This window comes from Dermacentor silvarum, chromosome 4, assembly GCF_013339745.2.
Source record: "Dermacentor silvarum isolate Dsil-2018 chromosome 4, BIME_Dsil_1.4, whole genome shotgun sequence".
Lineage (NCBI taxonomy): Eukaryota > Metazoa > Arthropoda > Arachnida > Ixodida > Ixodidae > Dermacentor > Dermacentor silvarum.
The window spans coordinates 162049311-162060510 of record NC_051157.2 but is presented as its reverse complement, the minus strand read 5'-3'; positions in this window follow the sequence as shown (position 1 = coordinate 162060510).

The window sequence follows — 11200 nt, the reverse complement described above, 5'->3', positions numbered from 1 at the left end:
AACAGACTTACTTTGTGGGTCTGACCTCACATCAATTGTTTCAACTTTGACTTTGTGAACTACCACTCTTTTTTTAATTTCTGCATATGTATTGCTTACTTTTCTGACAAGCACAATCACCGAAGCCTTTCGATATTTGTGAGGACAGCGCAGATATAAATATTATACAATTATAGCACTGTATTGAAGGCGTTGCATACAAGGCATTGTAAGCAAAACTGCAGCTACATTCAAGGACAGCTGATCCCATTGACCAGTTTTATTAAAGGTATCAATACTATGTGTGATATAGTTTACTTTGTATAACATTATTATACAAATGCCATGTGGCATACAAGTATGCTAATACTAATACCGAAGAGCAGTGGCACAATAAGTTTTCCTACTTGCTGTTTATAATTTTCTTTTGTGTATTATCTTTGCAATGTACTTCATTTGAATTATAAATGTGGCTTCCTTCTGTATTTGTGTGAAATCTTCTGGCTTCTATAGGTGCAATAAACACTGAATAAAGAATGAAACAATCACTGTTGTCATAAAAATGTGCTTTCCATAAGTACACCAGCAACACAACGAATCCACAAGTGCAAATGAATGCTGCCATTTTTCCCTTGCCGCTATGTATTCAGTTTTCATGCCGTTTCACACTAGCAGAGGAAGAAGGGTCCCCCTGGCAGTGTTTGATTCTAGGACATAATTATGCTGTGGGCCTATACTCGCATTCGGAAACAGCTGAATAAACTCTAGATAATGCAGAAATCCCGTGCATTTGCTTTATTATATAACGAAAATTGATCCCCGAGGCGCGTCTCAACAGCGTCGTCGCACCACAGAATCTTGCAAAATAGTACACGTAAATCTGAATAAACGGCGATTACTTCGGCGTTTAGAATGCAAGCTAATGCTATTTATTTCTCTCAAAATAAAACACGCACACCAGCCTTTTATTAAGCGAAAATGCGACAAAAAAGTGTCCCTGAAGACATCTCGTTTCTTTCTAGGTGCAAGACATCGGGACGAAAAATTAGCAAGATAATACGCACCACAGCTTAAGGTGCACAACGGCTGATTTGACGAAACTTGAGTACGTAGGAAAAATAGACCACACTCGGGCGTCTAGACGGGTTTCGAGCCGCGAGCGCTGGCAACTCCACTAACGGCGATGGTAAGCGCAAGTGACGCCTTGAAAATTTTATGTCTTCATGAGTCAGACGCCCCAGTCTTGCTCCACGTTTCAAGGCATCGCATTTGAAGCGAAGAACGACGCGCGCAGTAGCAGAAAACCACCACCCGCATACGGGCCTCCAAGCCAGTGACGGCAGGCGCCACTAAAAGTTACCACGTACCAAACAATCACGAATGTTCCGGCAACATTGTGGGCCTTTTCCGCCCCATAAGGCACCGCGCACGGGGCCCCTGAGAGAGGGAGGGGTGGCTTCAGAGGAGGTTGGCTTGCCGAGGCTAGCGGAATCACGTGACTGCTCCCTCCTAGTATTTTTTACCTCCATGGCCTTAACATTGAACACCTAATGCTTTCGCATTCACAACTCATCAGAAGTGTAAAGGCATTCTCAGATTTTTGTCAGAAGGAAACCTCATAGTATGTCAGATCCACCAATATTGTCATGAGATTAAAAGAGGGTGAAATGACTCCAGTCATTCGCAGTATTTGCAACAGTGTAAATTTGAGCGTCCCTTACTGTCACAGAAACATTTTACCTCATCTGCAATTACGGAGAATAAAGTCCAACTGCACGCACTCCGCTTTGGCAGCCTAGCGAGTAGAGCGTTGAGAGATCTTGCACTAGTGTTCTGGCTGCGCGCCTGGGGACACGTTTTCAGGGTTAGACTGGTATGAACAGGCTATGAAAGTTGAACTAAAAATTATGGCAGACCTCATCCCACAGAGACTGTCGATAGTAACCCGAATAGCGATCGACCAATCTAAAGACAGACCGGATTCCCGAAGTCATGTTTATTTAGCACGTGTAGTGGTCGTTCTGAGATTTTCGTTGCTTAGGCTATATATCATATACTCTGATATCTCCCCACTTTCCTCTAGCGCTCGCATGCCAAGTTAGCCGATAACTATGAAGGCATGACTCCGACTCTTTGACGCCGACGCCGTGACGATGGAAGGACAACTGCGTGAGGACAATGCGATAACGACCGGTGAATGATGCCAATGATGTGACGATGACTTTAACGCAAAGCCTGCATGACGACGGTGGCATGACAATGACGGCATGATGAGACTGGGATGACGAAACTGGAGTCATGATGGAATTACTACGACGACATTACGGCGACAGTCTGACAATTCAGCCATGATTGCGACTGGCTGACGATGATGACATGAAAAGGTTGTTATGCATTACCTTGCATTGCGACCACCTTGCAGTGCGTGCAAGGCGGTGGGTAACTTCATTTAAGTGTGATGTATTCGGGCAAGACAGTCACAGCACCCATCAGCCATGGTCAGGAAAGTGCGGGAGGGTTCGTAAAAAAAGCTTCGCTATATTGCGATACTTGGTGAGATGCGCTAGGGCTACTGTAGAGGAAAAAGAACGCGCATTATACAGGGCGAGAGAAGCTGCACGTGCGCGATGTCCCACAGAGAATTGAACACGCTGTGGACGGCCAAGTCAAAAGAAATACTGGCGTTCGCATTAGCTGCAAGTGTTCACTTGGGTTCTTTGCTCAGTCCACTGACGTAGCACCACCAATTTTGCGACATGCGCACACGTAGGTTGCGGTGCTCGCGGCCATGCAAAGCAGCGCGTATTATACCAAATAGAATGGTGGCGCTCTGCAGCGTGATAGGGTTGGTTGTAAGCTTAAGCGTTTTTTTCTGCTTTAACGGTGAGCTCTAATTTACACGGCAATTTGCCCCTGGTACGACATATACTTTGGACAGGTTTGCCACGATGTTTCTTGCGCCCATTTCACGAACGGCGCGAATTCGGAAATCAAGCAGCCGTACATAGCAGCCAAAACACTGCCCGTTGCAGAACTAACCACATGGAATATTTCGATAAGTTTTCTTCTACGGGGGAGGCGATATGCTCCTCTTGGTCGGTCGGTTGGTGTATAAGTATGACCGATCCCGGAAATAAATTTCGTTGCTGATAGCTCGGGCCTGTCTTCGTCTTCGTTTCTTCTCGTGTCCGTGTTATCCAGATATAATTCATCCTACGGGCAGGGAATTAAAAGCGTTTGGAGAATTTTCAACTGTGCACACAACCCAGGAAAACAACGGCAGTGTTCAGTCGTATGAGGTAAGAATGTTTCGTTCTTCGGCGCAGCCTGAAAATGCTTACCCAGTAGCAGAGGGCCAAAGGCGAAGATGGCGTAGAATGGGCACTATTGCTTTTCCAACCTAATCATGCATAATCACTACGTTTACATTATATGAGATGGCCAGTTTGTTTGTAGCTTCTGTGATGTCGCGTGACAGACAGGCGAAGTGGGCGTGGCCCCCCAAAAATTCACCAATCCTAGAGGGCTAATGGCCGAAACGGAATAGCTAGACAGGTTGGCATAGCTTTATGATATAGTGCCCCGGGGATAGCCACCTTCAGCTCTGTGAAACTTAACAATGCCGCTGTCTAAGTGATGCGCGACTGATGACGGGAGAAAATATCGTAGACGAGCCATCAGCTAGACGAGCAACGGAATTGGTGGTGAGGCGGCTCGCGACAATGGTTCCGGCAGCGATGCGTATGTGCCCCCTTCAATTATGTGCGTTTTCAGAGTCAGGGACTGAGCGATGTCAGTTTCTTGAAATCACTTTTGCAACCATTGGTGTTGCGGTGCGAGGGTGCAGGGCCACGCAGCACTTTTTGTGAATCATGTGGTGTATGTGTACCGTAGCAAAATATATGCGCAGGATATAGTGGCATGAAAACAATTGAGAAGAATATTGCGCGACGCAATAACAGATTTCCCAATGTAGTCCAGGCAGTGAATTAAGAAAAAAAACGAATGCTATTTGTTCTCGTGTAGTCAGGTAATTAGATCACAAAAGGTATCCCAGTGGCGAAAAACTGATGACCGAACATATTCGGTCTGATAATCCTATAGAGCACATGTTATTTTGACACCTCGTATCATATCAGACAGGAAGAGAGAAAGAACTTTAATGGCAACAAAGTGAAAGGTATGGCTGAGTGAGGTGCCTCTGGCATGCTACTCCTCGTCAGATAAGGAGTTTTCTGGAGCGCCACAAATAGGATTTCAAGGTAGGAGGACCCTATTATGAAGTTGATGATGAGAACTGCAGAGTATATTGTTGCTGTGAGACATGTGCGTGCAAGCTCGACAGTGCATTGGTCTTCACTGGCAGGGGCCTAGGCTACTCCAGAGCAGCCAAGAGGTCGTTATAGCGTGCACTACTCGCGCGAATATCCGCGCGCTTGGTGTACTTAGCCCTTTAACGACGGCACATATCAGTACTTGAGAAAAAACTTCAATTTCTACCTAAATTGCAAAACACAGCGAGAATAACCATAATGAGTTAAAAGAAGAATGTATTTTGCGTTTTCACCAATAGGGTGGAAACCCCATGCAGAAAAATGAAAGTGGGCTTCTCTCCAAGCCACGTAACGTTTCGCTTGGAATTTCCTCAGGCAGCTCTCGTTATATGTGAACCATAAGGGTACATTTCATTTGCTCTTACGTCACATGTGTGACACCATTCCAGCCAGATATATTGCGCTGGTCTGTCTCCTCTGACCATGCCTTCAAAAGACAGTGAGTCACGTGCCATACTTCTCATTCCTCATCCTATGCTCCTGCTCTAAACCAGTAGATGACGCTTGGTGCTTGTCATTTAATGCTGGCCGAAGAAATATGCCAGAAACTTCATACTCAACACGGGAACTCAACAACTAATAAAAAGGAGATAAGTTTCGCCCGAAAGGCGAAGCATCAATTGCCATAGCAAGTTAGTACAGAGCTATTCGGAGTAGGGATAGTAGTTTTATCGGCTGCATAAACTTGGACACATCCGCTTACTAACATAATTAACAAGCGTGGTGTCAGCGCGCGCAAGCAAACATGAATAGATCGCACTGAATGACCGCAGACAACGACTGTCAAAACGCTGACAACAATCGCAGCCGCCGCAGCGGGCAAGGTTCGTGCGGTCTATCGCTTCAAAGGAAACTGAGCGACGGATGCACAGCGCATACAAAGGTCAGAGCCGTGTGGAGATAAGAGACCGTGCAGGCTACGGCCACAGCCGGGCAAAGTACGAACGGAGTTGTGGGCAGAGTAGAAGCTGCGCCCCCCCCCCCCTCCATCCCGCACTGCCTTCCGGCTTTCTTGCTTTCACGTGGGAGATTGAATGGCAAGTTCCCCTTACGCCCGATTGCAAGATACGCCTTTGGTGCCGGGGCACAGCGTCGCCCAGCCTCCCTCCCTCCCATACCCCACGGCCTTTCGCGCAACGGTTGCGTTTGCTTTCGGCCGTGCGTTCGCTCTCCGTGATAGCGCGCGCGTCCCCCGCGCGCTTTCGCTCGCGCATACGGCGCGCGGCGACGATTTTATCACCCTTGGAATTTATACGGAACCTCACGGCGACGGCAGAAATCCGGTTGAAGTGACCGTTTAATTGGTATCGCAAAAAAAATTCTGGTATGTTGCCTGTAGGCAGCACTCGTCAGTGAAAGGGTGAATCCTTCAGTAGCAACTTCACGAATCGATAATCTGCCGCAGCATGTCCTTGATGGCAGAGTCCGATTGGGATTTCTCGGCGCACTGTCTTTGCTTGTTTGGACATTTCGAAACCATTGTTTGCGACGTTCAAGTGTGGCCACCGATTCGAGTTCGTGTTTGAGTTTCTCGCTTCAGGCAATGCACGTGGAAGATCATCCGAGGACCAACCGAGGGATATCACCTCCTGCTCGACCTGCACCGCTAAAGCGAGGGAGCTCTAGTTTGTTAATACAACTGGTCTTCGTCGACGACGCGACCACCTCCTCCGATGGTGCAATGATGGTGCACTTGCGACATTGCAGTGGTTGGAGCACATAAAGAAGCACAGTGCGTATGACCTTGACGCAATGAGGTAGAGTACCTCCCTTGAAAAGAATGTTGACGCTCGCCGAGTGGCCGAAGATATGAACGTCCAGGAAGTTCACCGTAAAAGAAAGAATAATTTGTAACTCTTCGTCGCTGTAGTCAACGACGACATCGGAAATGATGCCTGCCCTAGTGCGACCAGAGTGCCGATGAACGAGCTCAGATATGCTATAGTGCACGTGCGCCTTCCAGTTTTTTTCTTGGAGGCCTGCATCGCTTCTTCCACCACAAATATGTCTTTCCTGCTGACGAATCGTACTCGGTACATTCTTGCAGGAGCTTCAGTAACAGTTTGAGAAACCTGTATATGGCCAAGGTCCAAAGTACCAGTGTACTTCTGCCAAAGGCTGTACGTGCAGCGCCCACCTTTTCAATTTTTTTTTAATCCAAGCAAAGTATTTGATAGTTCACCGAGGCGAGGTATCATGGACAGCGCGCGCCCAAGCACAATCAACAATGAACAGAGCTACTCGCATGCGTGTCAGATGCATGCTCGAGCTAAGGTAACGATGGGCGGTAGTGCGGCTGACCTCGCGGTACCAAGTGATGGCTTCATTTGTGGACTTCCGCTAGATGTATACCACGGGTGTTATTTTTTTATGCTCATTGCCTCTGGCTACGCTGCTGGAAATACAGATAACGATGTGCTCCAAAAATAATCTTACATATTGCTTCTGATTGCAATATAGTTTTCTAAAATTAGTTGTCTTTTAAAAAAGTAAAGTGTTGCAGTACAAGTTATGTCGGTACACATCTGTTTAATTATTCAGATTGCCTAATGTTTTAGAATAGAAACATTGTGGTTGTATTCGTCATTACTGCATTATGCAAGAGCCAAGTTGCATTTTGCTAGCGTGGACTTGTGCGGCGCAACGCAGGGACAAGGAACAGCAAAGCATGGGTAATAACTTAATAGATGTATTGCTTGACAAATTGCCCGTGGATATCAAAAATCCGTTTTGCGCACAATATCCTATGCGAAAGTTGGGTCATGGTCTAATTGTGTTCAAATGATGTCAATATCTGTTGTCACAGCAGAGGTCCTATTTGCCATTCAGTGGGCCTTCCTGATTTGGTTGGACCTGGGCAACCTGGGTGTCGGCGGTTCTGTTTCTTAAATATTTTTTTCACGTCAGGTGCCACTCCAATCGTAAATATTGTGGTGGCGTGGATGAGGATTTGGTTTTAGCACCTTGGGTGCAAGTACCAGCTGGTTTACGTGCGCAGCATGCAAGCAGCACTAATCTGTTCTTAGCTCATGTCGCTATAAAGTGAACCATATTGGCAAAAAATATTTACCGTTAGCAATCGTCACAGTGAAACTTGCGTTGGAGCAATGGTTCCTTTTTGTTGCTTGTACGCTCGCGTATAAGCCCAGTGCAGCCAAAATCAGTGCAAGATGCTTGACCATTTTAACTTCCATGTTTTATGGCACACACTCTGAAATATAGCCCAAAAGCGAAATCTGTTATTGCCGGTCAGATGGAAGATTCGTGCGGGTCAGATGAAAAATTACTTCTATGGGCATTTTGTATTTACTCTTTAGTGGATGAATTGGCAATGTTCAAAGCAAAGTTTTTTTTTGCCTCTTCTCTCCGACCTTCTTACGTGATGCTGTATTGCGAAGCATACACAACCCCACTACGAATTACATCCTAAGCAATGCCCACCACCAAGAACGACTGTATCACATCACCCACTGGGTCATTACCCATACGCGTGCCATGCGCGGTTTGGGGAAACCACAGGCGAGAGCTGAAAAATTTCCATCAATAAAGTGATGAAGTCGGCAATAGAAGCAACCGATTGCGGTTGTTGGTTGCAGCGCTTATAACTAAGAAGTGTACATTCCTTCAATCTAGGTACGCAGTCGTCACGCTCCCACTCACAGCATGGAATCTCACAACGTGATGGCATGAACGGAGATTTTTGCATTTTCAGAGACGTGAAACGCTGATCTAGTGCAGATTGTTGATTTCCAACAAGTGTTGCGACGCAAGAATGAGTGTGTTAGTTAGGTCGGAGTGGCAATTTAGAACAGGACATTCACGCATTTCACAGTCGGCCGACTGCGTCATTGCACTTGTGGGCGGCAGGTGTGTTGCGCGAGTAATGGGCGGGGACAGAGGCTCCGCCTTCACGGCTGCTTGCATCAGTTTGTCGGCAGCGCAAACACGACTGTATGACTTCCTCCTCCCGCGCTTCCTCAACACACTACAGCGGCAGTGATTCCTGGCGGCTAAAACAACTATGACAAGTCTATGTCGTTCATTCTGGCAGCGAGCTTTAACGCCGACCTACGAAAACTATAAAACTAATGCTTAGTGACCTAGGTAGAAGACGTCATTGCTATTTGTCTATTCAGCTGTCACCCTAGCTGGTCATCCCAATCCACATGACGACAACTGGTCATGCGATTAACCACGTTTTAACAATAGTCATCGAGCCGTTGAAAATGTCTTAGAGGGATATACGGACACAAAAATTGGCGGGTGGTTTTTTTCGTCCGAAAGAAAGTTGAACAGTTGAAAATGACGAATACAACAAGCTGCTTTGAAAGAAAAAACGAGAAACGTCTTTTTTTGCGATGTTCTGTTGCATCGTGTCTCCAAGCGCCCGCCGGCAGAAGCTGAAGTTTGATGTCATAACACCCACCCGCGCGCGCGCGGCCAAGGTCGGCCACAGCCGTCGCAGTGTTTCTGGGGTTGTCGGCCCCTTGCAGCGTTTGTTTAACCCCTTTCGGCGATCTTCGAACGTGGTCCGACCGAAACATTATCCCCTCGGCGCTCCACGCAGGTGGTGCGTCTTACATGCGCCTTCCCGCGGCCGTCGCTCGGTATTGACGTGTTCGTCGAGGAGAAAGGAAATGCCCAGACATTGCTGTTATAACAGCATCGTCGGTCGTGACACGCCGTCGCACACGTTTCCCAGAGACGACAAGGTGCGTAAACTTTGCTTTGGATACATGCCTGTCAGCCATCACGCCCAGCCTGGAGACCTCTATAAATGACTTCATTTGCGCGGACCACTTTGACGACGATAATTATGTGACCAGCCCGGCTGTGCTGAAAAACCTCGACATGCCGCTCAAAAGGCAACGCCTAAAGCCTGACGCCGTGCCATTGGTCTTCTCACGAAAACGCAAAGCAGAAATGATCAGCGGCGCGTCTGAAAATTGAAGGCGAAAATATGTCGGTACTGTTTGCGTTCACTTGCAACCTTCTTGAGCAGTGTGAGGGCGAGGCTGGGGCGAGAGGCCCGAGGCTGGGCACGAAAGCAGTAATGTCTTTAAAAGTGTTGACTAAGCATAGTAAAACAATACAAGGCTAGCGAGCACGACTCACGAGATCAATCCTACATGGCAGAGGGGCAGACCAGCGAGGATCACTGGGCCGACACACACACAGCTCTGCTTCCCCACATGCTAAAAGCAGAAAAACTAGAGAGAACGCCAGACAGGTGCTGCCATCTGTCGGGTGGCTGGCGAAGTGGATGTGAGAATCTCGGAGGTACTGATACCTAACAGCAGTTGCTCACGCTGATGGCATAAACTACTATTCAGTCATCCAAGCAGTGCTGAAGTACGCCGCATGTGCCTCGCCTGCGTGCGAAAAAAGCAAGTTTACAGAGGAAATGACAAATATTCTTGCACAATAAGTAACTAGTGCGGAGCGACATCTTCGGGCTACGTTTCGCGAAAACCTGACCGGCACTTCCATGGCTGCCTGCTCTTCTTCGTCGCTTGACGCGGAAGACTCGTAACCGTAAGCGGTTATATTTCTTGCCAAGTTGAAATGGTCCTCGTCTTCAGACGTGTACTCATCGCTGGTAGAGGCACCAGAACTCGAATCCATGCTTGCGATGTCGGCGTCGGCGCGCTTCGAATGACCGCGGCCGGCCGGCTTATTATCCGACGACGGTGTCGTGACGTCACGTCTTCCAACTCCCGTGGGTCGGGTGGCGAGGCACGCGCTCACAAAAACGCCAAAAATAAAGCCATCGGCTCAAAATTGAGCAAAGTGGCTACTTCGTTTCGGTGCAATCACACACTGAGGATTCATTTTCAGCATTTCCGTAAAACTTTCAGATTTTGTGGCCGTATTTAAGCGCAGCATTTTTTGATGCCATCTATAAGATCAATGTAAACATTCCCTGTACATAATGTCATCACAGTTCGCTTGTCAAAAAACAAATGCCCAACCAACATAGCAACATTTGCATTATAGTGTGACGTATTGAGAAACATTGCATTGCTATTACGTCATTAGCGCTACGTTGGCATAATCATTTGGATTCATTTGCTATAATATCCACAAACAAGTGCACCAATCGCGCGACATTTTCAACACGCTTACTTTTATATTTGAGCTAACAGAAAAGAAACATAGACTCCGTCATACGCGTGGTATACCTGTATGTTTTTTTTTTTTTTTTTTTGGGGGGGGGGAGGCTGCCAACACCCTGTGAATTATACTCGGCGCAACGTTGTCTGCTGCGTTCACAAGCCTGCAGCCATTCTTGAATGAAGAGAAAATGTGCCCGGCATGTATCAGCTGAAAGTTTTTGATATTCGTTAGAGTGGATCGAAGTTCATGAACCTAGTTAAATAAGTTTTCGTGGACGTAACTAGTATACCTACATATGTTAAAATAGCAGCAAACGGGAAGATCAAGAAAGAAGACTGTGATGCCACGACCAAGCTGCACCTCCACACTTGCCGGGGCATGGCTGGTCTAAACTTGCCGAGCCGCAGCCAGAGGCGCCTGCTGCAGGCACGGACACCGCGCGCGTTCGGTGCGAACGTGAGGAATCGGGGAAACGCGGGCGGCGTCGGCAGCAGCTCTGCGCGTTGCCTCGTTGGTGCTGCTACAATTTCTTTCTTTCTCTCTCTCTCGCTCTCATTTTCTATTTCCCTCTCCCTAGCGATGCGCGCGCCATGCGCGTCCTCTTCTTCCCTTTTCTTAACGTCCCATGTCAAGGCAACATGTGCACGTCACGGAGAGAAGGCGAAGCAGACGCCGCTCTGCGAGGTGGTTGCTAGGCAACGCAGTGACTGGGCGAGGCTCTGCGGCTCGCGGCAAAACCTACGGCTGGTTTAAACAGCTCCGCTGTTAAA